This window comes from Microtus oregoni, unplaced genomic scaffold, assembly GCF_018167655.1.
Source record: "Microtus oregoni isolate MIOR12 unplaced genomic scaffold, Mior012 000058F_ref0000040, whole genome shotgun sequence".
Classification (NCBI taxonomy): Eukaryota; Metazoa; Chordata; class Mammalia; order Rodentia; family Cricetidae; genus Microtus; species Microtus oregoni.
The window spans coordinates 2160666-2177081 of NW_024543834.1; positions in this window are offsets into that span (position 1 = coordinate 2160666).

Sequence of the window (16416 nt, forward strand, 5' to 3'; positions counted from 1 at the left end):
CCTGGAACTAGCGCTCTAGACCAGGCTGGTCTCGAACTCACAGAGATCCGCCTACCTCTGCCTCCCGAGTGCTGGGATTAAAGGCGTGCGCCACCATCACCCGGCACACGTGCATTTCTTAAGATAAGCCATACGGGGTTAAGTGGGTAAATGCTGCAGAGCGATTTCTCCCCTTAAGTTTAAAGAGTCTTCTTCAAAATGTTGTAGAATTGAGCCACATTATTGTCACCACCATTATTTTTAAAGTCTTTTTACGCATATGAGTGTATTGACTGCTTGTATGTAAGTACCATGAGCATACCTGGTACCGGTGGAGGCTGGAAGAGGGGACTGGATTCCTCTGGACCTGGAGTTCCCTGTGATTGTGAGTGGCCCAGCAAGAGTGCTGGGAACCAAGCGGGAGTCCTCGGAAGCTGCTGAGCTTACCTCCAGCTCAGTTTCTTACTAGTATTTTGAGATGGGATTTCAAGGAGCCCAGGATGGGCAGAGGTGGATGTGACCAGGTTTCTAATGGTCCCTGCCTCCCTGAAAAGGTTGGGAACCTCGAGGAGCCTGTCCCGGTTCCTGCAACTGGAACTTGCTATGTGAATAATGATGGGTCTGCCTTCCCCTCCATTACAGGTATATATCACTACACCTAACGTGTGGTACTGGGGATCTAACTCTGGGCTTCATGCATGGTAGTCAAGGACCCTAATATGGGAGCTACACCCCCGGCTACCAAATGTTTTTTCTCTAATACTTTTTATGCACAATAATACATCCCAAATGCATTTAAAATCAAGTGCAGCTAAAACGGTAGTGGTCAGAGTCTCACTTAGCATGAATGTGACATTCTGCGAAGTTGATGCTAAATTTGGGTTTACAAGAGATGCATTTGATGCTTCATTTCTCGATTCAGTTCTTTCTGCTTCTGTGCAAGGACGGCTGTCACTTAAATCGTTGTTGTCATTAAACACGGACTGTGACAAGAGTTAGGGTGGACAGTCTTACTCCCCGTGTGGTGTGTGTGTGTGTGTGTGTGTGTGTGTGCATGTGTTATGCTGTTGAAGAACAGTTGTGCTTTGTTTCCTCTGGTGCTGGGGATCAAAGCCAGACCTTGTGGATGTGAGGCAAGTCTTCTTTCACTGAGTGCTTTTCCTCAACTCAGCATTGCAGGGTAAGTGGGTGGATATGTCACTGGGTTTGACAAGGTACTTTAAAAAGGTCTTTTTTTGGTATGTTTCTGCATGTGATGTGTGATTGTGCATTTGTGTTCATGTATGTGATTGTGGGTGCATGTGTTTTCATGTGTGATCGTGTGGCACACTCATGTTCACTTATGTGATTGTATGTATATGATTGTACATACACCTGTGTTCATACGTGTAAGTATGTATTCAGGTTTGTGATTGTGTGTGATTGCATATGCACATGTTCTCATGTGTGTGATAGTGTATGCATGTGTGTCATATATGTGAACATATGTGTGTGATTGTGTACGCACTTGTGTTCATGTGTGTGGTTCTGTATGTACATGTATTCATGTGTTGAATATTCAGGTGTGTGATTATATGTGTGATTGTGTATGCACGTGCGTCATGTTTGTGATTGTGGGTATGTATCAGCCATGGTATATGTGCGGAGGTTTGGGGACAACCTTGGGTGCTGGTCCTCCCCACCCCCTCCGGTTTGTCTCTTGTTTGCACCCAGGCTAGCTGGCCTGCAAGCTTCTGGGATTTCCCTATTTCTGCTTCCTTCCCATCTCCCTGTAGGAATGTTGGCTTTATCAATGCTCGCTTAAACCACCTGTGTGCTGAGGGGATTGATGTGAATGTTTGTTCCTCTGTCTGCTCTCCAGGAATCATGGATGGACGGATGGGGCGATAAATAATGGAAGCTAAACCGGACCCGTGCTGGTGTCCCAAATCCTGGTCTTCCTGTTGAACTGGCTTCTATTCTCTCTCTCTCTCTCTCTCTCTCTCTCTCTCTCTCTCTCTCTTTACAACTAAAGATGGAGAATTCCTCCTTTCTCCGACACCACGAGGATGAGAGAGGGGCTTCCCAATTACTCTAAAGTTAACTTTAATTGTTAACTAGATACAGTCAAGAGTCATCTGAGAGGAACGCCCCAGCTGAGGAATAGGCTTGTGAGCATGTCTGTGGGGGATTGTCCTAATTATTAACTGGTGCAGGAGAACCCAGTCCTTTGTGGGCAGCCCTAACCACAGGCAGTGGGGCCTGTAAACCAAGGTAGAGTGGTACACGCCTTTCATTCCGGCTCAGAAGGCAGAGGTGGGCAGATCTTTGTAAGTTTGAGATCAGCCTGGTCTACATAGCAAGTTCCAGGCCAGCTGGAGCTACACAGTGAGACAAGTCTTTATTTTATTTTTTATCCACTTGCTTTTGTTTGTGAGACAGTGTCTCACTATGTATCCATGGTTGTCCTGGAACTTGCTGTGTCGACCAGGCAGGCCTTGAACTCACAGACATCTGCTTGCCGGTGTCTTCCCAGTGCTGGGATTACAGGCGTATATGCATCACCATGCCTGGCTGAGACCACGTCTTTCAAAGTGGATAAAGAAATTAAGCTGAGCCTGAGCCTGAATGAGCTAGAGAGCTAGCCGGCATTCCTCCATGGCATCTGCTCCAAGTTCCTGCCAGAAGTTTCTTCCCTGGCATCCCTCACTGCTGGACTGCAACCTGGAAGTGTAAGCCCGGTAAACTCTTCCCTCCCTTAAGTTTCTTTTGGCCAGAGAGTTTGTTCACAGTGGGGGAAAGCAAGCTAGGACACAGCCTGTAATGGTATTGGTACCTAGGAGTGGGTAGCTCCTTCCATGTTGAGTAGACCTGAGCCCAGATCCCATGGGTCAAAGCTGAGTGCTCCCACCGAGGGAGAGCTCCTGCCAAGGTGCCGCGGGAACTCACAGACAGGTGCAGCTGCCGATGCTCATTGTGAGGCAGATTATCTAATTGGTTAAAGGAACTGATTGTGGCCCAGAGATGATCCTGGGAAGAGCACTTGCCTTGCAGGCACAAGGCCCTGGGTTTCATTGCCATATTGCTGGAAGGAACAAAAGATGCGTGGGTCCTTCCGTCTTTGGGGAGCCACAGATATTTATAACTTTCCCTTTATCTTTTTTTTTTTTTTAACCAGATCTGAGAGTCATCTAGGGGATATCAGTGAAGAAGAGTCTTGCAGGCATCTGGTGGATCCTGGAATGAATGGCAGTTTTCTCTAGGAATGGGGGAGCCTAACCTGGTTACCTCTCATTCCCAGGGATACCAGTACCAGGAATTGGGAATAGCCAAGTAGCTTCAAACCCTTCAGGTCTGTGCTGGCTAGATTATTATTATTATTTTACTATTTATCATCATCATCATGATTTTGATTATTTTAATGTCAATTTGAAATAAGCTACAGTCATTTTGGAAGAGAAAAAGCCATAATCAGATTGGCTAGTGGGAAAGCCTGTGCTGCGTTTTCTTGATTGATGATTATGTGGATGGAGCTACACTTGGGCAAGGTGGTCCTGGGTTCTATGATTACGCAGGCTGAGCAAGCCAGTCAGCAGCACCCCTCCATGGCCTCTGCATCAGCTCCTGCCTCCAGGTTCCTGCCCTGCTTGAGTTTCTGTCCTGACTTCTTCAGTGACAGACTGTGATAGAGAAGTGTGAGTCAAATAAACCCTTTCCCTGGCAAGTTGCCTTAGGTCATGGTGTATCATCACAGCAGAAACCCGAAGACGAGGTCTATCAGGATCCATTGAAGTCCCCGGAGAAGAGTTCTTGAGATGAGGGGGGACCTCAGGTGGTGTCAATTTCACCCACACCTCCTTCCTCTGTGACACCAAGCTGCTCAGAAGGCTCCAGACTGTGGGGGACAGGGAATGATCCTGAGACACCCTTGACATGTGTGGGGAGGAGGGAACAGACGACAGCCTTGACTTTGACCTCAGGGGAAGCCTATGTATTTTTGTCCGCAGCGGCTGTGTCTGTCATCAGGATCATGTGTACAGCAGTAGGAAATCAATGTCCAGCAGTTGACGTTCGGTGGGTTTAGGGTGGCAGCTGTAGAGCGTTCGGCGATGTGAGCTGTGAAAAGGGCAGACATCAGAAGTGAAGCTGTCTTCTGTGTCTAGGAGAGTTGCGCCACAATTTCAGGTGACACATGGCCTTTCCAGGTATTTTCAAAGAAGCGGATCTGCAGCCACTGTGTCAATAGAGGGGAACTGGCCAATGTGGGAGTGATGGCCGCATTGCAGGAAGCTGCCTGCAGTGGGGTCAAGGGGAGGACAATTGGCTGTGAGAAATGCTAGCAGCATGGCTCACATCGCTCTCAGGGCTGAGTCATTGCGCTAACCGCAGTGCATTTGATTTTCAAAAGAGCTGCTTGAGAGATGTGCATTTTGGAAACTGGGGTAAGCACTTCCTGTTTTGACCAGGAACAAATGTGAACCAGACCTGGCTCCTCTCAGCAGGCAGAGCTCACTTGTTTTGTCTTAGCAGTATCTGTAAGAACCCAACTGTGTTTGAGTGGAAAGCGAGTGAAGCCCAGGCAATGGGAACACCCATGGGGCATACGCTCTCCTGGAAGACGCTGAGCCAGGGAGCCACAATCCAAATCAGCTAATTTGACACCCTAGAGTGTGAGTCCAGGCAACGATAGGAACACCACTCCTCTCTCTGCCTTCTGTTCTCTGTCACTGTCACTGGTGACAGAGTGACAGCCACAAAGGAATTCGGTGTGTTCGGCTGCCGATTCCCAGGGGTTAAACACTGGATAGCAGGGGAATTGGTCCAGGGCACAGAGATGGAGTTCAGAGACCCTGAGCCTGGGAGGTGTGCTTGAAGTGGCTGGTTGGACCTCTTAGGGTCTGCTCTCCTTCTATGGTGTACAATTGCTGCTCAAAAACTGGAGCCCTGTGTAGTAGCATTTCAATTGTAATTTTTCATATTCCGCCCCCCCCCCCTTTTTTGCTTTTTTTTTTGGGACAGGGTTTCTCTGTCCTGGAACTAGTTCTTGTAGACCAGGCTGACCTCGAACTCAGAGATCCACCTATGTCTGCCTCCCAAGTGCTGGGATTAAAGGTGTGTGCCACCACCACCCGGCTCAATTATGTTTTAATAAATAAAGACTACCTGAAGATCTGAGAGTAAAACAGCCCCACTGGTCAGCCTTACAGTACAGGTTATGGTAACACACACCTTTAATCCCAGTAGCCACACTGGCTGCCATAGAAACCGGGCAGTGCATGTCTTTTTTTAATGATGCAAAGATGTATTCTTTGATGTTGCATTTGTTTAACTATGCAAAGCTATGTTACTTTACCTTTCTAAAGCACCTGATTGGTCAAATAAAGAGATAACCAGCCAATAATTGGCAGGAGGGATAAATAGGCAGGACTGGCAGGTAGAAAGAATAAATAGGAGGAAAAGTCTAGGCTCTAGAGAGGAGGGAGGAACAAGAGAAGGAGAGGACACCAGCAGCCAGCCACTGACCCATACAACTAGCCACAGAGTAATAAGGAAAAAAAGATATATAAAATAAAGAAAAGTAAAAGGCCCAGAGGAGCAGGTGGGACCCCTGTGGATTTCTGCCACAGGCGTTCTGATAAACTTCTTCCACTTTTAGAACTATGTGACCGTATTACTTAGGTTTGGAGAAAACGACAGACTAGCAACCCTTAGCAGAAGCTAAGGGAATAAAGGGATCAAGGAAGAAAACAACAAAAAGGAGGGCAGGGAGGAAAGAGATGGCAGAGGCAGGAGAGAAATGAGACGTGGGGAGGTGGACAGAGGTCACTAGGGGCCTCTATCTGTTCTAACTAGGTTGTGAAGGTGTTGCAGTCCATTGGTCATCCTGCAGGACAAATGCCTTTGTTCAACACGGTGTCCAATTTTGAGAGCGCCTGTAGTGAGTGTTAAATAATCACCCGTGTACTGGTCCACATGGTGTTTGATACTTTAGAGGTACACTTGACAATAAGGGAGATGTTTGGAAGGGCAAGCTGCTGTGTGCCATGGCCGTGGCAGTTCCGGGGAAAGACGGTGTGTCAAGCACAGCAACCAGAGGGCCTGCATGCTGCCAGGTCCCGCAGAACATTTTTTTGAGGGTAGGGAAGACTGGGTGTTTCCAGGGTAAAGAAAGTTGACCCTGAGAGGGGCCACATGGGCTGAGTCTGGAGACATGAGTAGGCGTTTTGTACCTGGGAGAAGAGGGACACCCTGTGGAGAGGTAATCTTGGGGTCACCAGAGATCACTGGAGTTGGGTGCCAGGAGGGCAGGGACCTTAGCTCTAAGTGATATGCAGATAGTCTGTTCTTTTTAGATGTATTTATCTATATTTTATGTATATGAAGGGTCTGTCTTCATGCGTGCCATAAGAGGAAGTTAGATCCCATGACAGGTGGCTGGGAGCCATCATATTATTGCTGGGCGTTAAACTCAGGACCTCTGGAAGAGCAGCTAGTGCTTTTAACTCTAGCTGCCATCTCTCATGATTGAGGAGGGGGTACAGAGGACTATTAGAAAGGTTCAGGATGTTTACCTGGAGGTTACCAGGGAGCTCAAAAGTAGCGAGGCTGAGGGCATGTAGAAGGAGCAGTGAGCCTGCCTTTCATCCCGCTTGGCTCCCGGCAGCCTGGCTAGCTTATGCCCAGAAATAATTACACGGAAACTGTATTCTTTTAAACACTGCTTGGCCCATTAGCTTCAGTCTCTTACTGGCTAACTCTCACATTTTGATTAACCCATTTCTATTAATGTGTGTAGCACCACAAGGTGGTGGCTTACTGGAAAGATCCTAACCTGCATCCATCTCGGAGAGGAGAGCTATGGCGTCTGTTCACTTCCCTTCTTCCCAGCATTCTGTTTGGTCTACTCCACCTATCTAAATTCTGCCCTATCAGGCCAAGCAGTTTTCTTTATTAATTAACCAATGAAAGCAACAGATAGACAAATGACCCTCCTCCATCAAGGGCAGGAGTGGAGGCAGCAACTTGGGTATGAAGAAATTATGGACACTGTAGAAGGAGGAATCTGTGTCACCCACATGGACATAGGGTTGCAAGGGAGAGTTATTTCAGGACCTGGTAAACAGAGGCAGTCAAGGGCACTATCAGAATTAGCCAAAGTTGGTGTGATAGTTTATTTGGGTTGTCAACTTGACACCCAAGATGAGGGAGTCTCAATTAAAGAATTGTCTCCATCAGAGTGGATGTCTGTGGGGCAATTTCTTGACCGCTGATTGAAGTAGGAGGGCCCCGTCTACTGTGGGTGGTGCCATTCCTATGCAGGTGGGCAGGTGGGCCTGAGGTATATAAATTCTTGGCAGCTCAGCTTGAATCTGAAAGCAAGCAAGCTAGCCCTGGTCTTGGCTCTAGGTTCCTGTCCCAGTTCTTGCTGGATTATATGTATAAACCCCAGTTTGTCATTATGGATTTGAAAGTCCCATACTGTGGGTTTAACCACAGCCATATAACAGTGGATTTTTATCTACAAAAAGATAAAAACCTTTGTGGGCTGGGGAAAGGATGGTTTTGGGGTGAGTCCACGGAAAATAAAAATGGAATTATCAGGAAATGGAAAGCTAAAAATAAACATGTCGTGCTTGGCCCACAGGATGGAGTGGAGACAGATCCAATACTTTGGTTGAGCGTCAGGGTGCCAAGAATACCTGGGGGAGCAGAAATGAAGAGATTTATTTGAAAAGACGGACAAGAGTGCTTTGTGAAATGCAGAGGGTCAAGCTTCTCAGGCTTTCAGCAGGAGGGCAAGCTAGTGTGTGGAGAGCGATGTCTGACCACTGTCTCCTGGTCTACCTGGAGGGTTAGTTTTCCTGCTCATGTTAAGTTTACAGAAATACATACACAACAGAAGCCAACACACACTGGCAGTGTGGCTGACATCATGACTGTTTAATATATTCATGTCTTTTGCTTCCTCCCCCTATGGCACAGATGCCTGTTACAGACTTTGTCTGGGGTCTCAAATGTATTAGGAATTGTTCCTGCCACTGTCATTTTGCTGGGAGATTTTTAGTTCTGAAGTTTCTAACTTTTGTGAGATGACCCCACGGCTCTAGTGGCTCCCAGAGCAAGTGGGACCATGAAGTCTGACAGTGGGTTTGTGGTCCTTGCCAAGTCCCGAAGGAAGGAACAACCTCTTTCCACTGAAAGTAGGCAGGAAGCCAGGGCTTCCAGAGACCCACTGAGAGCTATGGGCACCAAGGGCCTCTTAACAATGAATATAACCAACAAGATATTCTAGACTCCAGATTATTTGGGCTTGTTCCTATATGGAAGTCAATAAATGGAGAACTTTTAGTGTTACGTTTGAGAGCAATGTGTACTACGGTCGTGAAATTGCCTTAGGGCTGTTTTGGACTGTATGGTTGAATTATTTTTATAGGGTAAAAAAGTTGGGAGTATTCAGCATGGCGTTTGGTGTGACCTTGGAGTTAACTGAATTAATATCGTGTCTTTTTTTGGAGCCTTTGTAGATACACAAAGTCATAATGTTGAAAGGGCTGTCACAGCTGAAGTCTTCATCTGAGGGGACAGCTGAGCTCCTAGGCACACATGCACAATTCGATCTGCTTCCAAGAACTGGTGAGAGCGCTCATCCTACTGATTTTGGTCTGCATTGGATCAAAAGGAGTGGCCTGGGAGTCTGTGGTCAGTGTTCTTCTAGCACGGTCTACCATCCTGTTCTCTTCATTATCCTTTCAATAGAGAAGACGTCAAACAATGGGGAGTTGTAGTGGGTTATCTTTAGTTCCTTTTAATCTTGTCACATTTTAGGTGGCATATGGAGTTGTACCCGAATAGCCGCTTTAAGGTTGGAAGGGTTCTTATTTATTTAGCTTAAAATGCCGATCATTTTGGAAGGAAAAGAGCTACTTACAGCAGGGCAGAGGAGGCAGCTGCCTTTGTCCCTCCTTTCCCTGCAGGGTGGCAACCTCCCCAGAGAGGTTTCTGCTGAGTCTGAGTAGCCACATTTCTGTTGCTCCACGGCATTCCGGCAAATCCAATTCTATAGATGGCTCCCGACTTCTCATGTAATCAACTGACAGATATGTGTGATGTCCGCATGGCAGCCCAGCAGCTGAAGACCCAGGGGAGAAGCTGGGGTTTCAACTCAATGCAGAGATTCCTGATGCCAGGATTCCTTCTCCGTTGGTGTTTCTCAAGACTTCCAGTTGATTGGAGGAGGCCCACCCACTTAGAGTGTACCAGCTACACTCTAAGTCTACCCACTGGAATGCTTGCTTTGTTTGGAGACTGGGTTTTTCTGTAGAGCTCTGGCTGGTCTGGAAATCATTAGGCAGACCAGATTGGCCTTGAACTCTTGGTGATCCTCATGCCTCTGCTTTCTGACTGGTGGCATTATGGGAAAGCATCATGGTGCCTGCTCAGTTCAAGTGTTAGTCGCAGTGAGAACTACTTTCATTGTGACATCTAGATGGATGTCAAAATGCACATCCGGATACCATAGTTAGACCAGGGTGATGTATAAAATTCACCAGGAAAGTATGAGGAGCTTTTATCTGGGATTTTCACTGAGGGTTTATAGCTGTGGATGTTGTCCATCAAACACAAGGTCTCAGTGTGCAATAGTGCATGTGTGGGTGGTGTGTAGGTGGATGCATGTTTGTGCACATGCATATTTGAGTGCATGCACGCACGTGTGTGTGTATGTATGCGCGGGTGTGTGTGTTACCTCAGAGTCAGCTTTCCTCAGCTGCCGTTTTACTTGCTTTAGAGAGCCTCTATTGTTTTCTTAGGGAAAATTTTTTAGGATTTCTCCAGGCTTTTGCACAGCGAGCCTCCAAAAGACCACTCCTGGGTCCCATATATGGGAAGGCATGTTCTTTCTCATTCCTGGACAGGTATCTGTGGCTGAGCTCAGGTTTTGTTCAGTTTAACCCAGCTCAATCTAATCTATGTTGTTGGGTCCTGCCCATGTGCCAGCCTGCTCTGAAAAGCATCTGGAAATGGAGGACTCAGGTCGTTTTAGATCTGGCAGAGAAGCTGGCAGGCAAGCACAAGAAAGATTTGCAAGCAAACCAGAACAAAAGCCTGGGATGCACGCTCTGCAGGGACCCAGAGGCTGTCACAGATGGCTGACCCCACCACATCATCGAGCATGCTTTCTGCTTTAGTTCTTGCTAGGCGATGTTAAAAAGAAAAATACAGTTTGGGGGAGCTGGAATTGCAACCCGGTTGTCAGAGTACCTGTTTAGCAGCCACAGAACCCTGGGTTCAATCTCCAGCTTGGTAAACTCAGATGTGGTGGGACACACCTGTAATCTGAGCATTTGGGAAGTGGAGGCAGGAGGCTTCAAAGCCACCCTCAGCTACATGGCGTGTTTGAGGTCAGTCTATCTCAGAGAGAGAAAAAGACAATTTTTGTAAGGTCTTCTGAATTAGTGCAGTGTAGTGTGTGTGTGTGTGTGTGTGTGTGTGTGTGTGTTTGCACTGGGAATTGAGCCCAGATCCTTAAGCATGCCAAGTGCGTGTTCTAAAGCTGAGCTACACCCTTAACCTGTTTTCAAGGTTATTATTATATTTAAACCAAGGTTAGCTTGCTTGCCTTTGATAGAGAATTTAATGATAAAGAACTTGCGATTAGTATGTGTGTGTGTATGTGTAATTAATTAATCAGAAAGGACCAATAACCTTGAGTTTGAATCCTAAGTGTTGTTACAATGAAGACAAAAGTAAAATCATGACTTTGTAAAGTATTTAATGAATACATGCCAAGGGAGCTTTGCATTAATGAGGGAACCAGGAAAATGTTAAACGAATTCTATGCAGAATTCAAACAGTGATACAAATGCAGGCAATTGGGGATTGGAAAAAATGGGCAGATAAATGCTAACCAAGGGGGATGTCTACATGGATAATAATTCACTGTTTATCCACTAGCCAGAGTTCATTTCCACAGACAAGGGCTACTCTTGCCACTGTCCTCTTTCTACAACTTACAGAGGATGCAGACAGCCCAGAGATACCCAGAAAGGCAGATAACCTGGGAGCATTCTCGGGGAAAAGTGCCTGTAAATGTAGTTTTTCCTCGCCTCAATATCTTCCTCATTAAAACAAATATTGGCGAATAGGAAGATATAAATAGCTTTGTGTTGGTTGCTTAATCTCTGTTTACCTGTGAAGTTCAGCCGGTGTCTCTTCATTAGTTTATCTTGTAGATTAAAAATGATTTTATATTCACATATATATTTTCTTAGGCTGAATATCTGTGTGCACACACGCTCGATAGTAGAACTCCTTCTTTTTTTTCTTTTTAAAGTCTGGATTTATTCCCAGCAAATCTTCCATTATGCATTTATTTATTTGGTGTGTGCTGAGGGCTTGCTGTATCGGGCACACGCTAAGCTAATGCATAGCTAGCGAGTACACACTGAACACCACACGGACTTCAGGCCTGGGTGACAGGACAGAGACTGACAAGGGAAGAATTAGTTATGGTTTTCTGTGACACATTGTACTGAGAATCCTTGGGGGGCCTCCTTAGGGAGGGCATACAGGATTTGATGGCGGTGTCTTGGGGGCCAAGGGTCTGGCTCACGGGCACAGTGCGTGTCTCTCGGTTCTTTCTAGACAAGACATAATGCCCGTAGTTTGTAGCGCTGGTTCAATGATCTTGCACAGATTTGAGTAGAAGGCTAAGTATTTGCTGTTACTGTTTTAGTGGCATGACCAAGCACAGATAAAACCCAAGTTAGGGAAAAGCAAAGCCTGTTATATGTTTGCTGCTAAACCGAGTGGTTAGAGCACACTTGGGTACATGTTCCCTCTGAAAGGTTATATTGGCACATGAGTAACTTAAGAAGCATCTCTCAAGTGTGCATCCAAGAAACCAGCTGTGTATCTGTGTGGTCTACCAAACTCTATGCTATTATCTGTAGCCTTTCTGCTATTAGGAAATTTCCTTCTGAGGCAGATGAAGTCTGAGTCCATCTCGCTGGTGCCACAGCCTCTGAGTCTCAGTTCCTTCAGCCTTGGTTTAGCTTTTGTTTTTTTTGTTTTTTTTTGAAAAAATTTATTCTTTGAGAAATTCATACAATATATTTGGAACCTATTTACTCCCATTCCTCCAAAACCCATCTCATCTTCCTACCGTATGCGATTTCATGTTCTATTTTTTTTTATTAATAACCCGTGAGTCCAGTTTACATGTGCTTATACTCCTGGGTGTGCAGTCATTCATTGGGCTGTGGTTGACTGGTCAGGGTCACGCCCTTAAAGAGACTGACTTCCCCTCACTCAGCAGCAGAAAGATCCTCAGTTAGGGACGGGGTCTTGCAAACTCCTTCTCTCCTTGCTAGAATGTTGATTGGCTTGTTCATCTTACAGGTTTAAACTCTGTGCACACAGCCGAGTCCCCAGGACTCCTACAGGCTCTTTTATTCTGGACACAGTTATGTGTTCATAATGACTGGAGGGGTGGTTGGCTTCCACGGGGGTGGGAGTCACATTGGCCACATTGCATGGCCTTTCAGGTTTCAGCTGGCATGGGACAGATATGACGGGTGCTACATCTAGGCAGAACAACAGTACTGTACCATCTGCTTCATCCAGGACCATGGGTGGCATTGCTTGGTGTTCTCATCCGACTGTAGAAGAACTAGCTCAACATATGAACACTTGCTCAGGTAACACCCATTCCTGTAGAAGGTGCAGAGGGAGACGTGCCAATCTTGGGCCAGGGTGAAGTCATGATGGCAAGTGTGTGTTTATTGAGCACCTCACGATCACTTTAGGTTATAATCATGTTCTTCAAACTGCCCTCCAAGTAAGGCTACGGGGGCCCTGTGTCCAAGGGACCTGGGATCTGACTGGAAGGCAGGTACCAGGCATTGTCCCTATAAAGGGAACGAGCCCTTGGCAGTCTCTGACCTGCAGACAGACTGAACATAGGAAGAAGTAGGGCATGCTGGGCTGCTTCCTCTCATATGTTGGTGCCTGTGGTGGATGGGGGATGCCCTGGAGGTGCTATGGCTCCTGGAGCAGACATACACATTGGTCGGAAAGAGCCACACAGATGCCGGGGGTCCTTATCCTAACTGGATGAGCTCTGTTGGCCACGCTCTGGTTTCTAGCCTGTGGGAGGAGCAGGCGGTGAAGTAATTTATGTCCCAAATCTGGGTATATGAAGCATCTACTCCAAGTCAGGTGTTTGAGAGGACTCTTGTTTCTGATGCACCCCATCTGTTAGTATGCCGGTGTCTGTACTGGCCTGCCCTTGAAGTCCCGACAGGATATATCTTCAGCTGCTGCCACTAAGAGCACCTCCTGTGCACACTTGCTATATTCCCTTTTAAAAGCTGGGCCTTGCCTATTCTCTCTCTCTCTCTCTCTCTCTCTCTCTCTCTCTCTCTCTCTTTTCCTTCCTCTTTTCCTCTTTCCCCTCTCCCCCCTCTCTTTCTCTTCTGCCATTCTTGTTCCCAGGAACTGGTCTCTGTCCCCTTCTCTTCCCCTTCTCTGCCCCTTCTCTCTCCTCTTCCAAAAATCCTCCCACGTGAGCCCTGTTGCATAGTGTTCCTCCTTCCCGCCAGTTTGAAACAATCATAATACCAACTACTTGTCGTGGCTCGAAGCACCCCAACTCTGCTTGCACTTCTCTCTAGTGTGCACAGCCACGTTTCCCATGATACCACGCTTCCGCCACTCTTTCCCATTGTCTGCAGAGTCTCTAAAGGCAGCTTGTCTTGGCCCCCACTCTTCCTCTCTCATCAGAATGGCTGTGGTCCTCACCCCTGCACACTCTACTTGTTCTAATGAGACATTCGGGACCCACTGGGGTAGGTCCTTGGCAATCCCTGCCCTGTCTTCCAACTCATTCTGTTCTTGTCTCTTGGAGGGAAGGTACAAAGCCATAGGCATCCCATAGGGAGGAGTCACAGGGACATGAAGCTGAACCTGGCCTGGGAGTTCAGACCTCCCTGGGCATACCTCAGTGCAGAAGTCCTGCCCCCACCTCTGCATGGCACCAATAGATTGGCCGGGTCATTGGCTCCCCAGAGTCACCACTGACCCTCACCCGGGAACTACTAGGAATGCAAGTTCAGAGTTTCTGCACCAGAGCACAAGACAGCTGTGTTTACTCTGCCTGGGGAAGTGAGGGAGTTCCTGAGAGACTAAAGTCTGAGGCCTGGTAAAAAGAATGCTAGGCCTATTGCCTTGACATATGGGATGCCCATGGATGAGCAAGAAGGAGGGAGGGAGGGAGGGATACACACACACACACACACACACACACACACACACACACACACACACAGAGAGAGAGAGAGAGAGAGAGAGAGAGAGAGAGAGAGGCGCCTTACCCAGAGAAAGCAAAATACACAGTCACCCTGGAAGTCCCTTTAAGGCTTCACAGACTATGGCATTACTTAGATTATATTCCCAGATCCCCCCCCCCCCTTGGGAAGGTCCTGATGTCCCTGAAGAGATGTCCTTGTCCTGAACAGTCCCTGGAAAGGCTCCCCGCGGCAGCACCTGGAGAACAGGGTGATCCGCAGTGGGCACCGTCGAGCCTCTCAGAGCTGATACAGTTTCTCTATTGGTTCCCGACACAATCGGGTAAGTGTGTGCTGGCTCAGCAGGCCTCCAGCTGTGCTTGGTGCCCGGCTCTGCTGGAACTGTGCCTGCGACCTGAGAAGGGCGATCTGTTCCCATGGGAAGCATTCTCAGCTCCTGTTGACAGGTTTGTAGCTGGGAGGCTCTGCTTTCTGGGGCTGGCTACTGACTGAGCAAACAGTTATCTTGGGCCCTAGGACCCAGCTCCTGGTCTGGGACACAGATGTGGCAACTATCAGCGAGCAGTCATTTGAACTTTGGTGGGTCATTCTTAACAAGGCTTCGAGGCCCCAGCACCATGCTTGTTGGTTGCTCCCTGGGGCTGCAGTGAGAGGCCATCTCATAGTCTCCTCTATTTCAGCCTCTGCCCCACATGTCCTGGGAGAGAGATGGCAGGGAGTCAACAGTGTGTTGGAAGAGCGGCACATGGTGGCTGGATAATTTCTTTTCTCTGATGAGGCGAAAGGATTGCTATGAAGGTCTGTGTGCAATTTCCAGGTGACAATCACACCCCCCCCCCATAAATATCCCAACTAAAGTTGTACAAGAAATACACGGCAGAGTCATGTTATAGAATTTGCTTTCATTTGTGGAATATTGACCGTTTTATGGTTTGCATCTGAAATGTCCCCTGTGGCAGGCTTATGTGGTCCTCAGTTTGTGGTGCTGTTTTGTGAGATGTGGGCCTGAGCTGGAGGGTGTAGGTTTTTAGGGTCAGGCTTTTAGAGGCTATAGGCAGGGTTCTATTCCTATCCTGTGCATGGCTCCATGGCCTGTTGAAATGTGAATAGACATTGCCCTGCACTTCCGTCACCTCAGGAGGCCACCCCAGCAGGCATGCCTTCTCTGCCCCAATGGACTGATCCCAAAACTACAAACACTTCCTCACAGCGAGGAAAGAACTAACAGAGTGTGCAGCTAAATACCATCTCTTACGTGGTGGGTTTCTATATGTGATTTGTCTCTTTGGTTATCCTATCTATCCCAATCTTCACAGTTCCATCTTGAAATTTAAATTATAATGTTTGTATGGATGTGGACACGTAGGCTCAAGGCTATAGTCATCTTTCCTATTGTTACCGACAGGAAAACGGCTCGGCTGCAGTCGCACCTCTGTGGCTGTCTGGATGAATCTGGCAGCTTGTTTGTTTCCCAGCCACTCAGACCCAAAATAATCACTCAGAAACTATATTATTTAAATCACTGCTTGGCCAATCACTTAAGCATATTGCTAGTTAGCTCTTATATCTTTAGTTAACTAATTTCCATTATTTTATATTTTACCACGAGGCACTGGCAAGGTTCCAGCAGGCAACTCGCGTCTTTCCTCTCTAGCAGCTACATGATGTCTCCTGACTCTGCCTTCTTTCTCCCAGCATTCAGTTTAGTTTTCCCCACCTAGCTCTACTCTGCCCTATAACAGGCCAAGCCAGAGTTTTTATCCATTAACCAATAAAAGCAACACATATACAGAAGGACTTCCCTCACCATACTAAATCTCTGGACTGTAAGCCAGACACAATTAAATGCTTTCGTTTATATGAGTTACCATGGTCATGGTGTCTCTTCACAGCAATGGAACAGGAGAAATCCTAATTAAGGCATAGGCCAATGTGAAGGATTTACTCACTCATTTCCCGAGGTAATGTTGTCTCCATCTTGCAGGTAGAGAAACAGACTCAGGAATGGTGGGGAGTGATTTGATTAGATGAAGAGTTTCAACCTATCAGTTACAGACCCCTATTATCAACTAGTTCAGAGCATATCTCTGTGCCAAGGACTGTGCTTGGACCCCCTGTCAGATGGCAGGTAGTGGGGTTGAATTGTGCTGCC